The sequence below is a fragment of the Solanum verrucosum genome, unplaced genomic scaffold (assembly GCF_900185275.1).
Source record: "Solanum verrucosum unplaced genomic scaffold, falcon-dt-bn FXZP01000176.1, whole genome shotgun sequence".
Taxonomy (NCBI): domain Eukaryota; kingdom Viridiplantae; phylum Streptophyta; class Magnoliopsida; order Solanales; family Solanaceae; genus Solanum; species Solanum verrucosum.
In genome coordinates, this window is record NW_026020412.1 from 3,489,288 (window position 1) to 3,513,217 (window position 23,930).

Genomic DNA, 23,930 nt, shown 5'->3' on the forward strand with positions numbered 1-23,930 from the left:
TTGTGTAGGTAATTTAGTCATAAGAGGAATCATTGTCTCTGTCGACCTTAGTAGTCTTTTACATTTGATTGTACGGTCCAAGAAGGAAAAAATATTGATTGAGTATAATTTAATGTTGTTCTAATGAAACAAATGAATAGCAAAAAATGTTACTAATTTTAATAGAATCTATAATGTGATAACCTTATACACATATTTACATGATAAAGATATATGTAATGACCTGGTTCCGTCGTTAGGGAAAAGTCAATGGAGAAAAATTGGGGCCGGAAAAACTTTTTTGTAATACTTGAATTTTCCCAACCTTGTCCAGATTTGAAGGAAATCAAAATCACCAAGGTGAAGAAAATCTGGTAACAATCGGGTGGAGTAATTATTGTTTTGATTGCATGAGTGGCTAGATAACTTGTTAAGGAATCCGTACGATTTTACGGAATTGAATTCGGGTGAGTAGAACTCCTGCAATCGATCTTAATGTAAAGGGTATCTTTCTGATCATCGTGGGTTAGAGGTGTGTTGTGAATTGGGATTTTGGAATTTCTTCAGTTGACTCTATAGTTCCTTTTGTGCCGCTTTAGCGGAAGTTTAGCTGCTCTAGCGGGGCAGCTACAGCGGGATATGGGGCACTGTGGTGGATACGACGAAACTAAAAATCGTAGGGGAAGATGAATAGCTCACTGGTTTGAAAATGCCGCTCTGGCGGGACTTTATGTCGCTCTAGCGCCACCGCTACAGCGTGATGAAGGCCGTTGTGCCGGGACAGACGCGACTTAATGTCATTAATAAACCCCTAAACGACCTTATTCAGCTTTTAGAGCTAAGAAACTACCCCAGGCGACTCCTACTCATTTTTCACCATTCTTGAGGCTAAAGGTAAGCTTTTCACTCCCCGAATCCGTTTTTTGATCTGTAGAACGTAATAGAAAGGGTGAATATTGATAGGGGGTTTTGTTATAGGTTCTATGGTGGAAACAACCCTAATTTGGATAATTTGGATCATGGCTTTGATCTAGGGTTCATAGAATTGTTAGTAATTCGGGTAATTAGTGATTGTTTATTGATTCCCGTGTTATCATGATTGTTTTTAGACCACGAACAAGCGGGAAGAATCTGGAAAGGGAAGATTCAAGTGCTTTAGGGGATTCAAGCTTGGATTCGAGGTAGGTGATGGTTGTGATTCTATGATTGTGTGATGTATGTTTGTTCTAGTTTCATTATGATACATGTATGTATGCAAATGTTGCATTATTGATCACACTTGTTGTAATTGAGGATAATTGACTAATTGTATGTCAAGAATCACCTCTTGTTGTATGATTGTAAGAATATGCATTATGATTGTGATTGTGGTTTGTTGAATGGGCGGGTGTCACGATCTGACACACTAACTGGGATCAGTTGCCACGTTTTGGCATAAACATGGGATCAGTTGCCACGTTTCGACATAACTAACTGGGATCGGTTGCAACGTTTCGGCATAAATATGGGATCGGTTGCCACATTTTAGCATAATTAATTGGGATCGGTTGCCACATTTCGGCATAATTAAGGGATCGGTTGCCACGTTCTGGCATAAATATGGGATCGGATTGCCAAGTTTCGACATGCTAACTATTTGGGTTTGGGTTCCATGAGAAGACCATTGAATTGGGTTTCGTGAAAGGACCATTGAATTGTGTTGTGTAGCTACTTGTGATGAGTTCGTTCATATCTAATGATGATTGATATTGCAAGACGGTATGTTGCTCTAAATTGATATAACTGTGATATGTGAGAATCGTGAAGTTATTTAATGTTTGCATATGTTGATGATATTGTATATGTTCGGTATGTGCATGTGATTATATTGTCGTATTGACTAATGTATGTTACACTTAGTGGGATAGCAGCGTGATCCTACCAGTACACTATGGTTGTGTACTAATACTGCACTTGCTCTTTCTTTGTTTAGTACAGGGCATCTTCAGGTGGCTATTGATAGACTTCAGCTAGGTGACTAATGAGTGTGACCAGATTCAAGGGTGAGTCAGTTCTTTCTGGCTGCCATGGATCTCTCTTGTTGAAGTCGACTCTTTTCGGACTCAGACTTTTGTTTAAGGTGTCGTTTAGTTTCGGGGTTGTACCCCTTGTCCTTAGACTTGTCGTTGGTAGAGTTTTGGTACATTGACTTTTAGTTTCTAGGAATTTAATTCCGCATTTGTTTAGTTAATTAAACTTGCTTTTGTAACTTAACTGTCTTAGTTTTGGTTTAGTGGCTTAGTTTGGGTTGTAGTAGTGATTCTCCCAGCGGATGGTTAGTGTGGGTGCCAATTACGACGGTCTAGGTCCTTACAAAGTTGGTATCAGAGCCTAGGTTTGTTGATCTCGATGTACCAAAACGAGTCTAGTAGAGTCTTGTGGAACAGTACGAAGACGTTCGTACTTTTCTTTGAGAGGCTATATGACTTTAGGAAAAACTCACTTCTTTCTACTCCTTCGTGCTTTGAATTGAATCCAATTGGTATTTGGGTGATACAAATTGGTATCTTTTCTTCTTTACTCTATGATCCGAAGTAGAGCAACAAAGTGGTAACACCATCACTAGCAAGAGAGGATATGTATAGACTACCGACAGTTGAATAGGGTCACCATTAAGAACAAGTATCCATTGCCTCGGATAGATTACCTTTTTAATCAATTGCAAGGTGCATTGATTTTCTCTAAGATTGATTTAAGGTTTGGTTAGCATCAGTTAAAGATTGAGGCGGTTAAGAATTGAGTTCGACCAAGTTCTATAATGGAAATTAGCAATTTTGTGGGGCTCGCTAGCTACTATTGTCGCTTGTGATATGAGTTGAGTCCAATTGGTATCTCTTGATTCTAATTGGTATCTCAATGAAGTGAACTAGACGTCGTGGTCACGACTGAGGGGCCACAAGCAAAGCAAATTGGAAACTGAGAAGGTTCCAATTGGTATCTGGCATTATGGACCGTATAAAGCATGGTTGATGGTCATTTATGAAACGAACTAATTAAGAATTTGAACTTATCTGTGAATTGTATCTTAGAAACTTTGAATGTGTGATTCTGGTTGTCTAAATTAACTGTGAATGAGAAGTTGTAGTTGCTTGAATATGATAAGGCAATTCTGTGCACAATAAATGTGTGTTTGAACTTTGATATGTACAATAAGTTGGCTTGGTCGTTGAAGTTATGCAAGTTGTAAATACTTGAATATCATGAAATTCATTGTGAAAGGAAGATTTGACTAAGGATCGTGTGAGTGACTAGGTGTATCCTGGGGATGTGTGGGTTGTGGTGCTGAATTGACAAGAATGAATTGGTTTGTGTATCGTAGGATTTGGTTGGGATAGACATGATTTCTCTTAGCTCAGAGAATTATCCTAAATTCGTTTGGCAGAGCTGGGAACCTTTGGGAAAATTAGAAAAGAGAAAAACCCCAGAAAATTTGTTGGCCTGGGTTTTGTTTCCGTTTTGGCCGCTTGAGCGGGACATTTCCCGCCAAGGTGAGGCCGCCAGTGCGGGATTCCTCCTGCCAGAGCGGGACAGGGAGAGACAGAATCTCAACCCTGTTTCCCCTATTTTCCTAGTCACAATTATGGACCCCGAATAGTACCCAAACTAACCCTCGCAATCTAATTCATTGTTCAGCAATCGAATATAAGTTGTAAAGTGTGTTAAATTGTGGAGAACCTGGGCATATGAGGAGTAAATCAGTGAGGTCGTGGAGGCCGAGGAAGTGGTAATGCATGTAGAGGAGTAGTGCAGCCAGGTGAGAAGGTTGCTCGTCAAGACGACAAGGCTCAATTATATGCATTTTCGGGCAAGACCAAGTTTGAGGTGTGTGATGCAGTGTTCACTAGTGCTACTCTTGTCTGTGTCCAGATGGCTATTGTTTTCTATGATGTGGGTTCTACTTATTCATACGTGTTAGCTCAATTGCCTTGGGATTTGATGTGGTTTGTGATATACTTGATCCCCCCATCCATGTTTCTACCCAGTTGAAGAGTCAGTCATAGTCACCCATGTGTATCGTGTTGTCCTGTTTGTGTTTATGGATTTTCAGATTTGGGTTGATTTGGTTATACTGGATATGACTGACTTGATATAATCTTAGGCTTGACTTGGATTTCCCCCTATTATACTGGGCTTAATTGTAATACTAAGTCGGTAACTATAGAGATCCCGATTAGGGAAATGTTAGAGTGGGAAGGGGGTACAAGCCTAAGTTAGCTAAGGTCATATCTTTCGTGTGGGGTAGGAAACTGGTGGGGCAGGATTGATTGACGTAATTGGCTTATATTCGGGATGTTGAGGTTGAATCCCCCTCTCTTGAGTCTATTCCTGGGGTGTCAGAGTTGATAGAGCTTAAGGCTCAAATCCAATACTATCTTGATAAAGGATTCATCCATTCTAGTGTTCCCAAGTGGGGTGCTCATGTCTTGTTTGATAAGAAGAAGGAAGGTAGTATGAGGACTGATGATTTTATCTTAATCCATAAGGGAGTGGATTAATATCGGAATGACAAGCTTATGGATAAAGAAAGTCCTAATGTGTATACTTGGGTGAAGGAAATTGAAGATTTTATTAAGAAAGTACGTACCAAGATTGGGTTAGTCCTTTAAATTTTATGAGTTTACCTGAGTTTTAGGTGTCATGTTGATGAAAAGGTTGAGTTCATAGTGACAGTCAGGGCTAACTGAGAGTAATGGTAATAAGAGTTTACGATGGATTGTGATGGGATGCAATTATATGTTAATTAAGCGAATTTTGTATAGTAATTACGACTTGCGAATACCTAAGGTTGTGGTTTCCTAATATTTGGTGAGTAACTTGGTTATATGGAAAGTTTTAAGAGATGGATGGACAACACTTGAATAGAATTTAAAAGAGCTAGGGTCATGATGAAGAAAGATAGTGGGATGTAGTACAGCCTTTAAAGAGAGGCGAGAGAAAGAATATATATTGGATTCCTAAGGCTAAAGAGGTATCTTCAGAGGGGTAGATAATTGGGTTCAGAGACGCGTGATTTCATTGTTTTGTTGTGGCTATGGTAATAGTGTCATGGGTCCATCAGACAGGTTAAAAAACTATTGAAAAAGGACTTGAGAAAGGATTGTGCAGACATTAGCTTGAGCATGATGATAAGTGCTTTGTTTTGTTTTTGAGTTTAACAATGAGTATGATTGAATTGTTGACGAAAGATATTGTAAGATCGATGGAGTTGCGATCGATGCTAAGCGGAGATCCTTCATAAAAAATCTTCAAGGTACAAGCAAATGTTGATAGAGAAAGGGATTATGTTATACGGTGGAATAATTCATATTTTTCGTTGTGAGTCTACCTTCGTGGTGATGTATTTTGTCAAGGTATGAATTGGCAAGGTGAGAAATGATCAATTGTATCTGGTATTGAGCATGTGAAAGGACTTACACTTGGGGTGAGTCGTAAGTTTACTACTATTGATTGTTAAGTACCTAAGAAAGGTTTCCATGTAAAAGTGTTGGTTTAGAGTGAGATTAATGGTCGGAGTATTTATGATGGTTGTTAGTGTTGTGAGTATGATTCACTAGCTATGCTCTAGTGTGTTTTCACTTTTGTGAGTGGATCCCTAGTGGTGGATTAGGGGTATCTAATCTTGCGATGTTCTCTTGGTTGAGCGGGAAGTTTGGGAAGATTTGGTTATTTCGAATGACATAATTGGTGTTGTCTTGGAGTTGTTAAAGTATGTTAATGGTTCTACTTGTACCACTTTGCTTAAGAGAATTTATAGAAGAGCTACCTTGTGCATTTATGGTTGTCCGACAATCTTGATATTCATCTTGTCATCAAGGTCATAATTGATTATGTGTGGTTGAATGTGGGGATCATTGAATCCAATTCTACTGTTCTTAAGAGGTAATCTACAATTACTAAATCTAGCATTTCGATAGTGTTGTTGGATGGTTTGTTGGTTTGTATGTTTGGACATATCTCTCAAGGAGTATCTGATGTCTAAGGATTGAATTATTTGTAACTTAAGCTCGTGGGAATTTATGTCATGGGATGGAGATATTGTTAAGAATTATGATTGTTTGGTATTATGAGTGTGTGTTGGTTGGTTTAGGTCCACCTCTAATTGTAAAGAATATTGATTTAGAATTGTATCATGGTTATGTGAGAAAGGATTCGTTCTGATGTTGTGTCAAGTCCTTGATAACATGTTGCAGACATGTAAACGATCAACTTGGTTGTTAGATGGAATAGCTTTGTTGTTAGTTAAGTGCACATACAACAATAATTATCACTTGAGTATTGTGATGCCTTTATTGAGCCATTGTGTGGATGGATATGTAGGTGTTCAATTGGTTGGTTTTGGGACGAAGATTATTTCATAAAGTGAGACTCAGTTGTATTAGACGAGACCTTTTATATGAAGAAGAACCAATTGAAATTCTTGGTCTCAATGTCCGTAAGCTAAGGACATGTGAGACAAGTATCCCCTGTTGTTCAGCGATTCAAGTACTACTCTACCCTTACTTTAGTCACTCTTCCCTAATTGATCACTCAGGGACGAGTGATGGGTAAATTGATATCTATTGTAACGACCTGATTTCGTCGTTAGGGAAAAGCCAATGGAGAAAAATTGGGGCCGGAAAAACTTTTTCGTAGTACTTGAATTTTCCCAACCTTGTCCAGATTTGGAGGAAATCAGCGTCACCAAGGTGTAGGAAATCTGGTAACAATTGGGTGGAATAATTATAGTTTTGATTGCATGAGTGGTTAGATAACTTGTTAAAGAATCCGTACGACTTTACGAATTGAATTTGGGTGAGTATAACTCCTGCAATCGATCTTAGCGTAAAGGGTATCTTTATGATCGTCATAGGTGTGTTGTGAAATGAGATTTTGGAATTTCTTCAGTTGATACTCTGGTTCCTTTTGTACCGCTTTGGCGGGAGTTTGGCCACTCTGGCGGGGCTGTTACAGCGACATATGGGGCACTGTGGCGAGTACGACGAGACTTAAAATCGTAGGTAAAGATGAATAGCTCACCGGTTCAAAAATGCAGCTCTGGCGGGACTTTATGTCGCTCTGGCGCCGCCGCTACAGCGGGATGAAGGCCGTTGTGGCTGGCCAGACGCGACTTAATGTCGTTAATAAACCCTTAAACGACCTTATTCGGCAGTTTTCGACTTTTAGAGCTAAGGAACGACCCCCAGGCAACTCCTACTCGTTTTTCACCATTCTTGAGGCTAAAGGTAAGTTTTTCACTCCCCGAATTCATTTTTCGATCCGTAGAACGTAGTAGAATAGGTGAATATTGATGGGGGAGGGTTTTGTTATAGATTCTATGGTGGAAACAACCCTAATTCGGATAATTGGGATCATGGCTTTGATCTAGGGTTCATAGAATTGTTAGTAATTCGGGTAATTAGTGATTGTTTATTGATTCCCGTGTTATCATGATTGTTTTTAGACCACGAACAAGCGAGAAGAATCTAGAAAGGGAAGATTCAAGTGCTTTAGGGGATTCAAGCTTGGATTTGAGGTAGGTGATGGTTGTGATTCTATGATTGTGTGATGTATGTTTGTTCTTGCTTTATTATGATACATGTATGTTTGTGAATGTTGCACTATTGATCACACTTGTTGTAACTGAGGATAATTGAATAATTGTATGTCATGAATCACCTCTTGTTGTATGATTGTGAGAATATACGTTGTGATTGTGATTGTGGTTTGTTGAATGGGTGGGTATCACGATCCGACACACTAATTGGGATCAATTGCCACGTTCCGACTTAAATATGGGATCAGTTGCCACGTTCCGACATAAATATGGGATCGGTTGCCACGTTTCAGCATAACTAAGTGGGATCGATTGCCACGTTCCGGCATAATTAAGGGATCGATTGTCACGTTCCGACATAAATATGGGATCGGATTGTCACGTTCCGGCATGCTAACTGTTTGGGTTTGGGTTCCATGACAGGACCATTGAATTGGGTTTCGTGAGAGGATCATTGAATTGTGTTGTGTATCTACTTGTGATGAGTTCATTCATATCTAATGATGATTGATATTGCAAGACAGTATGTTGCTCTAAATTGATATAACTGTGATATGTGAGAATCATAAAGTTGTTTATTGTTCGCATATGTTGATGATATTGTATATGTTTGGTATGTGCATGTGATTATATTGTCATATTGACTAATGTATGTTACACTTAGTGGGACAGCCGCGTGATCCTACCAGTATGCTATGGTTGTGTACTAATACTGCACTTGCTCTTTCTTTGTTTAGTACAGGGCATCTTCAGATGGCTATTGATAGACTTCAGCTAGGTGACTAATGAGCGTGACCGGATTCAAGGGTGAGCCAGTTCTTTCAGGCTGCCATGGATCTCTCTTGTTTAAGTCGACTCTTTTCGGACTCAGACTTTTGTTTAAGGTGTCGTTTAGTTTCGGGGTTGTACCCCTTTTCCTTAGACTTGTCGTTAGTAGAGTTTTGGTACATTGACTTTCAGGTTCTAGGTATTTAATTCCGCATTTGTTTAGTTAATTAAACTTGCTTCCGTAACTTAATTGCCTTAGTTTTGGTTTAGTTGCTTAGTTTGGGTTGTAGTAGTGGTTCTCCCACCTGATGGTTAATGTAGGTGCCAATCACGATGGTCTGGGTCGTGACAATATATTTCATAACAACTTGATTATCTATTTAAATTGTAAATAAATTTAAAATTATAATTATTTAAAAGGTCATTAATGACAATCAAAATTCATTTATCTACATAAATAATAGACAATATATAAGATATATGCATAATTACATAAATGTTCCCTTTTAACTTGGCTTGAACTGTCATCTACGTCGTCCAACTTTGGGTAAGCACAAGTAGATACTCAAATTTATATAAAGTTGAACAAATAGACACAATCGTTCTACATGATATATTCGCATGGGATACACTTAAACTGATTACTGTTATGTCATGTAACATATTACGTGTAGGATGTGTGAGTCTATTTATTTAATTGTATACAAGTTTAAATGTCTATTTGTGCACACTGATAAGTTGGAAAGCATAAATGTTAGTTGAAGTCAAATTAAAGAGAACGTTAATGTAATATGCCTAGGAGATAAGTGAAACTTAAATATGTATTGTCACGCTCCGAGGGTACCCCCTAGACGTAACATGGGACCTAGGATCACGAGTGACCCCAAGCTAACCCTGAGTATAGCATATATTAAGCATGCTGAAAATATGACTAATTAAATCATATACTTTGCGGAAGCTAAAAACAGTGGATAACTGAAACGGGAAAAACCCAACAAGTCTGAAAGTAAATATAAATAATAAGAATTCAGTGATGACTGAAACAACCACTTAACAACTTGAGCTGAATCTACTACTATATCTGAAAAGCCTCTTCGGAATTGAGTTGTTGGGACATGCCCCAACTAACTCTGATAAAACTAAAAACTGGAAATAAAGACTAAAATAGAAAGCATGTTTGTTGTCCTCTAAGTATGAGGACTCACCACTGAAGCTACTGAAGTCGAATCGAGAATCGATCTAGGTATGATCTGGATGTTGAGTGTCTTAACCTACATCATGAAATGATGAAGCGCAAAGTATGCATCAGTACTAGGAATGTACTGAGCATGTAGGATATAGATATGCTAAGCTGAACAAAGTATATAAGTTGAAAAATGCATAACTGAGCAATGATATAATCTGAAGAAGGATATAGATATGTACTGAAGTATAATTGGAAAATGAACTGAATGCAATGACCAAGTACTAATAATGAAGATAACATGTTGAATTGTAAATTGATGTAAATGTTGAACGATGCAACAAGAGTCTGACTGCCGGAACTACTATTAACCGACATAAACCACGTGAGTTAAACGTGGAGTCCAATGTATACGCCCCATCGAGAGGACCCAATATACCTTGCTAGGGGTATAAAGGCATGACTGTGGCGTGATCACTTAAACGGATGCCCAACTGAGGGGACTTATAAACCTACACGGGCACGTAGTTCTGGGACTTTAAGGGTACGCTGAACCCTAGTCCAACTCAGTGTTAAGTCTACTCCTAATTGAATATTCATGAAACTAAAATGCACTAAATACTGAATAACTCAAAATACTGACATGCTAATTGAGAATGCAACATTTATATACTGAGAATATAACATTCAAATTCTGAATCATAAATTTGTGTTTGGTTGGCCTAGCAAGTATAATTCATGAACTAGGATAAATTTACACAAGCTAGGGTTCTGAGTACTATGCATGGAATTATACTAAATTATCAAGAAACAAGTTATTTAGATCAAAGCAACCATAAGCACAATAAATCTTGAAAATCTAGAAACCCTAGGTCTGAACAGTTAAAGAGAATCTGAAGAACTAACTGAATTCTAGGGACCTAATGGATGAAAGGTACCCACTAGTGAAATCCTACATACCTGGTGAGAAAATCTACGGAGAAATCATTTGGATTTCCAGGCATAACTTCAAAGAACACTCTTGCTTGTTCTTGGGAGAATTGGTTGACTTTTTCCTCTTCTTTTTGCTCTAAGTTGGGTGATTTTTGGAGAATGAGGGTTTTGGGTATTATTTGACTAGATTATTAGGGTTAGACTGAGTAAAATAATGTAGTTTAGGCATCAAACAACGTAGTTTAAGTGCCCAATGTATAGGGGAAAAGACCAATGTGATCCTGACTTAAATGCTGCCGAAGTGACTTCAAGAAGGGCTTCACGGGCCGTCATGATGACCAAAGTCCGTCTAGCAACTCATGAAGACGCCCTGCCTGATAGGGCTTGACTAAAACGGGCATATCTTATTACTACAAGCTTGTAATGAGGCAAACTTGGTGGCGTTGGAAATAGAATGCAGAGATCATTAAATGGATAGGTCATAGACTACCTAATTCATTTTGTGCTGAAAGATATGGTCATTTAAAGTTGACCCAAACCTCAAAGTCTGTCAAGCCTCTTTCACGAGCCATAGATTGTCCGTGGACCTTCACAGTAGCCATGGTGGTCATGTGTCCCTCTCACAGGCCACTTCACTAACTGTATGGAGCTTCACGGACCGTTTAGTGGTCCGTGGTCATTCACCTTTTGTTGGGCACGAGCAGAGTGATAGGTCGTGGTCCTTTTCATGGCTCGTGGACCACTTGCGTGGTTTTCCCTTCTCTCTTGTTCAATATTAGTTATGATTTTTGAGGTGTTACAATATCTCCCCCTTGGGTTCATTCACCCTCGAATGAAGTTTAAACAAACTAAGTTTGGAGGAAAGAGTTGAAATCCCTACTAACTTAATACTAGAAAGTGATATCTAACTGAACTGAGTTCCATGAACATGCAAATATATTGGAATGCAATGATAACTGAGGGGACATGATACTAATACTAAATTACACAAGAGTAAGCTGAGAGACTGGAGAGGAACTATTATTTCAAGTTGAAACTGAATCAGAAGGAAAGAGGTGAGGATTTTTTACCATCATGGCTGCTTCTACTTCCCAAGTAGCTCCATCTAAGGACTGACTCCTCCATAAAACCTTTACTGAAGCGACTTCCTTATTTCTCAATCTACGAACCTGATGGTCATGAATTTTGAACTGGAACATGTTCATAGGTGAGGCTATCATTCACAGCCACACTCTCTAAAGGTACTATCGATGCCGGAACACCAACACACTTTTTCAACAAGGAAATGTGAAAGACCGGGTGATCCCCTACTAGTTCTGTTGGCAACTCTAACTCATAAGTCACATTGCCAACCCTTTTCAGGATTCAGTAAGGACCTATATACCTAGGACTGAGCTTCCCTTTATTGTCAAATCTCATTACCCCCTTCATGGGTGACAGTTTCAGGAAACCCAATTTAAGTCCCTTCTCCTTAAATCTGCATGGGACTTTTGAGCGTCTTTAGTCTATCTATGATGAGTTGAACTTTCTCCATAGACTCATGAACTAATCTGGCCCAATCAAGGTTGATTCACCTATTTCGAACCAACCATTCGGAGATCCGCATCTATGCCCATATAGTGCCTCATAAGGGGCCATTTGAATACTAGAATGGAAGTTTTTATTATAGGCGAAATCTATGAGAGGTAGGTGATTATCCCAATTACCCCTTAAATCGATTACACAAGCTCTTAACATGTCCTCTAAGGTCTGAATGGTACACTCTGTCTGACCATCCGTCTACAGATGAAATGTTGTACTGAGATTTGCCTGGGTACCAAGACCTTTCTGAAATGATTTCCCGAAATGAGATGTAAACTGAGGACCACTATCTGAGATAATAGACAAGGGAACCCCATGCAACCTAACTATCTCATTGATGTAGAGTCTGGCGTAGTTCTCCACCGAATCTGTAGTCTTGACAGCCAAGAAGCGAGTTGACTATGTAACTCTTTCCACTATCACCCAAATGGAGTCAAGTTGTCTACGAGTATGAGGTAAACCCATAATGAAGTCCATGTTTATCACTTCCCACTTCCACGTGGGAATGCTAATCTCATGAGTCACACCTCTTGGTTTCTGATGTTCTACTATAACCTGCTGATAGTTAGGACACTTAGCCACAAAATCTGTGATGTCCTTCTTCATATTGTTCCACCAATAGATTTCCCGTGGATCACGGTACATCTTAGTGGCCCCCTGATGAATAGAATATCTGGAACTATGGGCTAACTCACCCACATTTTGAACACATAAACGACCCTATTAACGAAGTACACCATCTCTTCCTTGGGAGAAAACCTTAAATTTTTGTTGATGAACTGCAGCTTCCAACTGAAGTAATATAGGATCGCTATCCTATTTTTCCTTAACCTCCACTACCAATGAAGATTCTGATCTATTCTGAATTATTCAAAGGATAATTAGCCTCTTTCTCTACTTTGAGTGCCACAAAATCACAAGAAACGAGTATCAAATTAGTGCAAATCCACCATTCATCACCTACCATAATTGGAAGTCTAACTACATCATTGAGAGGGGATAGACTGAACCAATTGTGGAGCATTCAGTTTTCATCTTGTTGAGTAACCAAACAAGTTTTATAGGTGTATCTCTATCCTAGATACAAATCAACCCTAGTTTCTAGAGAAGATCATGTTCCTCTTGTCCCACATTTAATCCTCTTATTCCTCTCCCGAGTTTAAATTAGACAATGAATTTATATCAATGGTGACCAATCATAAAATACTAAAACAAAAATAAAAGAGGAAATTTATGTGATAACCAACTTTCATCCATAAAATTCAATACTACACAATCGTCTGTATCTACAGCCCTGGAATAAAAGAAATTAGCCACTTATAATTTGATTCTCAATCTTTGAATATTCAATAATCATACGAGAAATCAATGGATGAAAAGAGTAGGAATAAACAATAAAATTGAAGTACAAACTCATCCAAGTCGTCATTCTCCATAAACCAGAAAAAGAAAAATTAAAATAACAAAACTTGAGTCTATTTATAGTTGGAAAAAGATTGGCCGAAAATTGGATTGTAGGTACGTAATGCATAGTAGATACAGACCTGCCTTTCTTCCTAAAATCCTTCTCTCCATGACACGGAGAGGATACATAATCCTCTGTCTCAGCAACCTAATGAATTCCCTCTTCATAATGCAGAGAGGATACAGAGCTAGAGATTTTCTCAATTTGAACTTCCTTTCGCTCCTTTGCAACTTTGTCTTTTGTGCTTTTGTGATCCGACCCACAATCTCTTCACTTCCTGTTACTTTTGTGCCTCTCTCCCTTGCTTCCAAACCTGCAACCAACTAAACACATTGGTTAATCAATGCATTAACACGACCCAAACATTATTGATACAATGGGAAAGTGTCCTTGAACTTAGCTAAAGTAAGGATTTTATTTGGATTTTAGGCATATAAATATGCCCAATATCATGACCTATTGGAGAAAGGGGAGGAAAAGATAACAAATAAATAACTGTCTGATTTATAATCCTTGAGGGACTTATTGACGATTTACTTTTCATTATTTCATGTAGTTAAAAGATAGGTAAAATAATATTCTTATTCCTTTTTGTCCACCTTTGGAAGGATTATTAAGGCAATATTAGAGGAATTTTATATTGCAACTCTATTACAAGTTTTAGCACTAATGAAATTAGATGTTCCTTTTGAGGAATTGCAACTCCATTACGTGTTCTAAATTTCATATAAGTTGAGATACAAAGGAAGTTGAGTGCTGGACAATGTTAAATATGAAAATAAAAAGGGGTAGCCACATTGCAAGAAGCATCAGCATTAACAAAAAAAAATGTCTTGTGGCTAGCGAATTAGTGTCGTCGACGGTGAATGATTTTGAATAAGAGGACTTGATGAGACACCATTTAATCCAAATATTTTTTTCTTCATATGTTATTTTATCAAACTTCAAGAGATGTGCTTTTGAGTTTTTATTAAATTTATCAAGTACACAACGAATTCAATAAGATGCACAGTGTATGCAGAAATCTTATAAGAGAAACACTCGAAATTGATGAACAAAATGTTTATATTTCTTTTTGGAAAGATGAATAAAATGTTTATATCTGAGGATTCATCTAAGGTGATGAAAAATCTAGTAAAACTAAGGATTAATAATAAAATGTATTTAGACTTAGAATTAAATCTTTTTAGTTGTAGGACTAAAAAACTATTATAATTAATCTTTGGATAAAATATTCTTGATAATTTAGTGTACTCACTTGAAAACAAAATCAATATGATCATGGATGAGCTTATTGAGGTAGTTCACCACTGCACGAAGCGCGGGTGATTTACCTAGTGTATAAATAATTACTAATGAAATTATTCTCTTATAACTATATATAAGAAGGAAAACAAAGGATGAAAGAATTTTTTTTCTTGATTTAGTAGAAGTGAAGATGATAATATTTAAGAAACCATCTAACAATATTTATTTCTAATAAAACTAAAATCTCTACTCATTAAAAATAGGACAAAGAATTCCAAACAACCAATCAATAATATCCCTAAGAGTTTTTCAAGAATGATTACAAAGCTTTAGTCATGACAGTATCATTATTATAAGGAACTAAAGAAGATGGTTAATTGATGGAGATAAAGCTTAAGCATTGGCAATGAAGACTCTGGAAAATATTTTGTGAAATCATCAAGTAAATCTGGATGATCATTGAGACATATGGCAACCTACACATAAAATAAAAAGACAGTTGCAAATTAAAACATCAAGATCATCTAATAATATTTGTGTATCCAAATTAAAATTGACTTATTACCTCATGGTAGACATCATTGATGTTCTTGTTGTGCTCCTCTTTGTACATCTTCAGAATGTCTAAGAAGTATTTGTACACATGATCATCATTTTGAAAACGCTCCTGCACAAAGTTATAACCGGAATATTGAAGCTAGAACTCAAATTTCCAGTTGTTTTAATCTCAATACTCCAAATTCACATTAAAAACTAGAAATATTTCAAAATACACACTTTTTCTTGTTCTTTTAGTCTTTAAATTAACTTTATAAGATACAGCGGAGAAGCTGCAAATTTTATCAAGGGTGTTCAGAACTTTAGTAGAAATCTTTAAAAAGGTGTTTTAACCCATATACACAATATTATATTTTATATGTACAATATAAATTTTCCAGGAAGGATGTTCAAGTGACCACCCTTGGGTCAATGTAGCAACACCATCGATAAGACAAGTGATTAAAATACAAATTTTATGATACTAATTGTCATGAGATATACTTACAATGCATGTATATGATAAAAAATAAATGAGAAGATAGTTATTAACTAAATGAGAAGACAGAAGAATAACCTTTACTTTCTTCACAAAGGTGACAACTTCTTCGAGATCAATTCTTTGTGGAGGATCCTCATCTTGATCATTGTCTTGCTCTTCATCCCACTTAGCAAGAAATTCAACTACAAAAGCAATAATGAATCGAAATAAAAATTGATTTTCACAATGAAATTCACTATCATGACTTACCAACTCGTTCATAACGCTCTATAAATTCATTGAAACCCTCCATAAGCTCAGGATATTTTCCAAGTGTATTAGCCACCTGAAATGAGTATCTTTCATGCTATCAAATCTATCATATTCTTAAACAACAATAACCACACCAACTTGTACATCATCATAGTTGCAAAAATTTATTCCTTACAATTGGTGTTCAGTGTACCACTTGTCTAGCCTATGATTTGCAACCAAACCATTGAAAGAAGAAATTGTAAACAAAGATTATTGTCATAAAGGATTAAAAAAAAATGATACATTAGATGCGTGATACACATACCAATCTTTGTAACTGCTCTCTTGTAATTATTTCCTTGCTATAAATATAAAGACATTTTAGGAATGTCTGATAATCAGCTGGACTTCTTACTCTTTCCTTTACCTCTTCACAAAAAGTGAACTCTTTGCCATGTGTGTCTGACAATATTAATCAATTTATATTAAAAATCATACTAATCAAATACAAATTTTCAAACAATGCTAACCATGAACTCACATTTCAGTGCATCTTTGTTTTCATTATCAGGTTCTTTATAATCCTCATTGTGAGTTCTTTTACCCATATTCTCTTTTTCAGCCCGCGTCTTTTTTTGCTCTTTATGCAACCTCATCAATGTTTTATTGTTGTCCAAATTAGTACTTGAATTTAACAAGAACATAGTGCACTCATCTAGCAAATCTGGATGTTCATTGAGAATTATAGCAACCTACACATAAAAAAAATGCAACAAACAAAAGCATGAAGGTCGTTGTTTATATAATATCTATGAATCCAAATTATAAATGTTTTATCACCTCATGGTACACTTCTTTGATGTCCTTGTTCTCCTTCCTATACACGGTCAAAATATTTATGAAGGATTTGTAGTCATGATCATTTTCTAAACATTTCTGCAAGAAGTTATAAGTGAGTAAGTTAAGATTAAAGTTTTCTGAAGAACAAAAAGGCAAACGACCTTTATTATTAAAATAATAAGATAACAGCTATCTAACCTTTATTTTGTTCACTAAGTTGATTGCTTGTTCAAAGTCAAATTTACTAACACTAGAACCACCTTCATCTTTGCTAGCTTTGCGAGTGCCACCTCCTATTCCACCAAAACCACTTTCACGAACCTGTGATTGACCATACCTAATTCATCCGAGAAAAAGAAATGACATATATACCATATTAAATGGTCAATGTATCTATGCAATTATAGGTGTGGTCTAATAATAAATTAAGTGGGTGAAATTATAGAAGAGGGGAGCTCAAATGCTTGAATTTTTACAGCTTATTGAGATCAATGTGTATAACTAAATGAGGTAACATGTTTAATTGGTTACAATATCAATACAATTGATACTTGAAAACAACTTTAAAAGGTTTTCTAAAATTTGAACTAAATGTCTTAAATAAGGACATTTTATCATGTTCAATTGGAACAAGTATTTTGAGTGTCTAAGTGAATTAAATTTACTTATAACTTGGGTATAATCAAAGGAGGATTCATATTTAAAATGATTAAAATATCTATGTAATTGACACTTAAAAACACACGCAAAAGTTTTTTCAAAATTTTAAATTAGAAGTGTCTGATAAAAATATTTTATCATGTTTTCCTAAGCTGAAGTGAAACAAGTTGTTATTCGAGTATCTAAACAACTTAAGCCAACTTGTATTGTTCTCAAATTCAAGTAGTGGTTAATACACATTTTCATTCACTTTAAATCAATGTTTAACTTGGGCAAAAACAAAAGTTTATGATAGTCATGTACATAAAAATCACTAGAGAGAGAGCTTACGATTCTCTAGGGGAAGAACCAAATGACCTCTTAAATAGAGGGTTATCATGTACATCATCTCCAAATCGCTTCATCCTACAAATATAGAACAACAACAATATTTTACAATAAAAAAAGATACAAAAAAAAAGAATTAAAAAAAGCATGCTCCATTTTCTAAAAGATCTCACCTAGTAAAGATGAAAAAACAAAAATCTCAGTAGATCTATCAACAAAAAAGGAGCAAAATCAATGATTTAGATTAGAATAAGAAAATCTTTCTTCGAATCATTTTTCTCTACCTTTTCCTTTCCCCTCAAAAGAACTACAACGCACACAAAAGGTGAGGCCAAAAAATGAAATTAGAAAAAAAAAAAAGTGTTGTTGTAAATCTTATGTAAAGAGTCTCAATTTGCATAAAATATCTTGTACTTACAATATCTGACTATGCACATTATATATAGTCCCAAAAATTTGGTTGATGTGCCAAAAAAGAAGGTAGAATTTTGAAATTGACTCAAAATTAGGGTAAGGTGTGAACATTTTTAATTTCAAGATTGAGCCCAAATTTTGAATTTAAATTTTCAAAATCATACTTACTAATTTTCATAATAATAAATTGGACTATTTTAGATTATACATTATAACTCTAGATTGAATTTGCTTACAATTAAAAAATTATTAATATTCCAAAAAAGAACAATTCATTATTATTTTTAGCATTTGTGGAAAAGTTATAAATTTGTGGTCAATGTAGTTTATCTCAAAATGAAAAATAATTATTTGGTCAAATCTCTTTTCATTAATATTATGTGTTGATATAAAATTATGTGACTTGGTACAAAATACCAAAATCGTTGAACATTTATTTTTTGAAATTTTGCCCCTCATTTTGAAATTATTGCATACAAGTATGTCTTTTTATCTCAAAAATAATATTTTTTGTAAGAAATCAAACATTATTGAAAGAGTTTTTCCATCGACGATTGATTGTTATTTCTTTTTTAAAAAAAATCTTTCATTTATTTGCAGAATTAGATATATTGAAGTTATACATAGAATATAATAAGGCGGTATAAGATATTTGAATTTTGAAATTATATATGTCACTCAATTTTCCTCAGGTTATGCTTGTAACACCTCGTAATCTACTCCTAAAATTCAAATCGGTAGTCGTAAGAGTATCAACTTGGGTCGGGTGATATACTACTTATTAATATATATTACGGCTCATTCCTAAGTATTAGAAGTGCTTTGGATGTGAGTTAAGGTCATAATGAACCATTAGCACAAAGTCGAGTTGAAAGGCTCCTAACGATTAAGTTATTTGTGTAAGTTCATTCAAGTATTAAATTCAATCAATGGGCAATACGTAATCTACGCGAACCAGCGCAAAGTGGAAGTGTACCGTGCGGTAAGGTTAGCGTTAATATTAAGGTAGCGTGAAGTGCTACGTGAACTAAGCTTCTATTACGTGACCGTGCACGTTACTTCATAATTCTTTTGGGTTTCTCTTCTTTTCACGTTTAGGAGGGGTGTTTATATCTTTCCTCATCCCAAAGCCCCAACCCACGAATATTAATTTCTGCCCAAAGCCAAAGTCAATCAATTTCATTATTTCAACTCTCTCATTCTCAAAGAAAATTGCACTCAATAACTTCAACAAACAGAAAAGCTAGGGTTTCAAGGCTTCCAAGCAAGTTCTGCTTAAAGCTTTTTGAAGAACCTTGTTCTTCTAGGTATGTAAGGCTACTCATAGTGTTGGACCAAGTTCGTCTTCACACCCTACATCTAAATTTAGTCAGTATAGAGATATGTTTAGGGCTCTATCCAAAGTTCCATGATATTCTGAGTTCGGTTTGTGTTTCTTATTCTGAATACTGATTTATTAATTACTGAGACTGCGATCTTTTATGCATTTTGATTCTTGTATCGTTGCTCATGATTGTTGGGATTAGCAAGGTGTGAATGGGAAATAAAAAAGAGAAAATGAAAAGTGGAAGAACCAATGAAAGTGGGGGAACCAATTTTGGAGGGAAAATGAAACGTCATCATTGCAAAAGTGCAAATGAAAGGTCATTTTTACCATATTGGTAGAAGAAAGGAAATTGTTGTCCTAATATTAGGAAACACTTCCTTTAGTTCCTAAAGGATTAAGAAGAAGGTCCCCCCTCGCGCCGTCACCGTCGTCGTCGCTCGCTCGGCCTTGGCTTCGGCTTAGGCTTCGGATTTGGCAAATGATGTGATTGATAATATTTTTGGACAAAATTTATTTATTCAATCTTGTTAAATCATTTCCTTTCTCTTATAAATTAATTTAGAATGTTAATTAAATAACATAATTAATTTGGCGCAACTGAATTTATTTGAAATTCACGTATAACGGTAATCCTTCCAAAAAGTCATTATTTTTCCCACACGGTAATCCTTCCGAAAAGTCGTTACTTTTCCCAAAGGACGCAATGTTCTGGAAACAACAGGTCTGAACAGATTTTTTCTGAACAGACGCGTTCCTTGCTGCAAATGGCTATAAATAAGAGGTCTTTTTCGTTTTTTCAAACACTGAAAAATTTTCCTCTCTGCATACATTTTCTTACATAAATAAAATTGTCGATCGACTTTGTCTGTGTGTGTTCTTGTTGTTGTTCTTGCGTTCGCTGAAGTTATTGAAGTTTGAGGTACCGCTACTTCTTTAACAGGTTAATCCGTTTTATCTTGGGAGGAATTAATCTGCAACCTCGGGTACAGTGAGGGGATTAAATTTCTTAAGGAAATACAGTGGTTTCTGTGGACTCGGATTAAAATTCATTCTGTCAATTTCATCTTTTTTCTGTTTCTGTATTTTTGACTAACCTGAATACAGGAGATAACAATGATTTCATTATTACATGAACTCTAATTTCTGAAGTCGTAATTGAAAAGTTCTTATAAGCATATCCCTATGCATTGATTTTGGATTTTCACGTGATTCCAAGTGTATTTTTAAACAATAATTTGAAACGAGTTTTAAACAAACATAATTGATTTCAAATGTACTAAGTGTCATTGATAAAAGAGGAATTTTTTTGAAAAAACATAAATGGTTTCCTGAAAGGTTTTTTAGTCAAGAAAAGTAAAGATCAATTCCCTAAAGAGGGCTTTTTGAGCATTATAGATATTGCATATTTCGGGAGTAGTATTGAACATCGATTGAGTTAGAGTTCATGTAACTCAAAGCTCCATAAACTATGTTGCCTGTGTAGGATAGAATTGTACCGACTATCGGGCGACTCCTCACTGCCTCTAAGAAGGCCTAATAGATGGATCCACAAGTTAAAGTTGATTTCCTATTATTACTTTGTAGCGGTATTATTTAATCGATATTAACAAAGTGTTCGACACCGAAAAATTATTCAGGGATGAAATCTCAAAGAATTTGAAAGAACCCACTTGTGAAAACGTCATTCATGAACTTGAGGTCATGATTAATGATCTCGGTTACCGCAATAAAATTGACGATAATAACCAATTGGATAGGTAAAAATGATACATGTTCAGAGGTCCAAGAGCTTAAAACAAATTGTGGATATCATTGAAAAAACAATGTTGATGATAAAGTTGAGGATAATACAATACATTTGGAACCACTTGCGCATAAGGAAACACTTGCATCTAGAACTCTTCACAATTTTATGGTGCAATTAGAAATAACACCGAAACTTTTGGATGCAATAAGAAAAGTTAGAGATGAGCTTCAACTAGATTTAAATTTTAACAAAAAATAGAACATAATAGAATCATATTTCACTCAATTTTCTTAGATATATTTGTACTTTTAAAGAATTATTAATTTATAATATTAATGTGATCATATATTTATATAGGGGTCTTCTGAAAATATATTATCTTATTATCTTATCGAAATGAGTGATCTTTTCCATTAACCCAAGTCAGGACCAGAGGAAATTATTATCTTAGAGAGATTATTAATTAACTGAATATTAATTTTGTGAGATTTTACTGTATATAACGTTTGTGACTAACATTTCTAGTAACTGAAGGCACACTTAGAACTTAGACGGCTAAAGTGAAGGGGTGAAAATGATGTATTTGACTTAGTACACCAACTTATAAATTAATGATTCATTAATATATACATTGATACACGTAGGAGGCTCAAAATATCACCTAAAAAAAAATATATTAATGCTAGTACTGGTGGAAGCTTAAGAATGTAAGCTGGAAAATGAAAAGATTTGAAATGTAAATGACTAATGAATAAAGTATTATTTATGAACTAATCAATTGGACAGTTATATGAATATTGATGGAATCTGAAAACATTTTCAAAACAATGAAGTTTTTAAAAATATTTAATTAAATATTTTATAATATTTTAATTTGACGTAGGGTACAAAAGTTATCTAATGTTGAGGTTAGAAACTATCATTGGAACGAAAAACCAATGATAGTTCACATTTACAGGGAAGGAAACAAGTTGGCTGATCTATTACCTACTGTAACACAGTAACATATATGGTGTTGATCCAAAATGATAAATGAAACGGTAAAATTACCTATTGTAACAGCAACATGGATGGTATCGAAATTGAAATAGCAAAGATAAGAATCATATATTAGCGGTAAAGCTTTTACAGCATTTTCTTGTCAATAGAACTACTTGACAACCTGATTCTACAAAGCAATACATCCTGCATCAAGCAAATTTATATAACTCAATTACAAGCACTTTATGCATACAATAGAACTATGAAGTAGAGTGAACATGATTACAATCTCAATTACAATAAAATGATTTGGTCGCATATCATCTGATTTGATGCACTCGTTCAATGGTCCAACTCTCCATCCTCTTGTTGTTTAATTGTCACTAAGCTCTCCTTATAATAAAAAACCCCACAACCACCATAAAGTGGATGTTTTGTCAAGCAGGAACATTGAAATCCATGATGCCTCATCTTGTGTCAAAACATTATAGGAGACCAGTCAAGAAGCTTTAGTTGCCAAAATGAGAGAGTTATCATAACACGACTTAATTTAGGGAAACTTTGAAAGGTAACACGTTTGTTTCATAGCCCTGGTTGGATCATTACCCATATATCATAAGCAAATCTTTCATCTATGTTCGAGTTCAAGATGACAATGGAATCATCAAGCAACATCATACCCAACACAGAACTATGAACAAAGTGACAATCACACCCTTCAATCTCTTCAAATATTTCACACCCAAAGTCGAATGAAAGAATGGAGTAGTCAGTACGGCTTCCTCCATTTAGCAACCAGTAATAAGCTCTATTCAAATAAGTAGTACCAAATGTATGTTTCACGTCTATAAATAAGGGTAATGGTTTTTTAGGTTTGAAAATTCTCCATGAATCCCTAGAACAGGAATAGATCGCTGCTGCATTTTCACGCAAATAGCAAACCACTTTATAGTCATTAATCAAGGGGTCCAATCCCAACCCAAACACAGGGTAATTATTGATTATGGGTGGAGGGAGATGGAGGGGTCTCACCTCCTTAGTAGCAGGATTCCACAATGCAAACGAACGCACATGATCAATTACCCAGTCATAAAAAACAAGTCGTCCACAGAACCTCAAAGGTACGTCATACCTTTGATGGTTTGGGGATTATCTTGAGAAAGTAAAGTTAGGGAACGAGAGTCATGATCATCAAGAAGGTTACCAGAATTATAAAGCAGGAGTTGTGAGGGCTTATTCTTGCTACAGTTTAAGTGGTGTTAAACGAATTCAGGGGTTTTGATAAGAGCGTACCAATTCTTGCGGATACATTTGAATCACAACAATGACTTCACATGACACCTCAACAGAATTTCCTTCACTACATCTTCAGGGAAAATAGCCACACATTCATCCATTTTTAGGTTTCAACAAAAGCAATTTGTTTCTTTAAATAGACAAAGGAGAAATGCCTCACTCTTATCCTTCATTTCTGTTACCATAATTCATTTTAGCATCATTAAATTTTTTTCTAAATTTAGGCATGGAAATCTAATTACTACTTTCCTTCTTTCTCATATTAATTTTTGTTATGTATTTAAGTATGGAAATCTAAATACTTTGACTACTTTCTCATATTACTTTGACTACCT

General features: G+C 35.5%; 1 pseudogene; it reads right to left on the bottom strand.

The window, feature by feature from the left end:
• Window positions 1–22,641: 22,641 nt before the first annotated feature.
• LOC125840619 (F-box/WD-40 repeat-containing protein 1-like) lies at window positions 22,642–23,696 on the bottom strand (annotated as a pseudogene).
• Window positions 23,697–23,930: the final 234 nt, after the last annotated feature.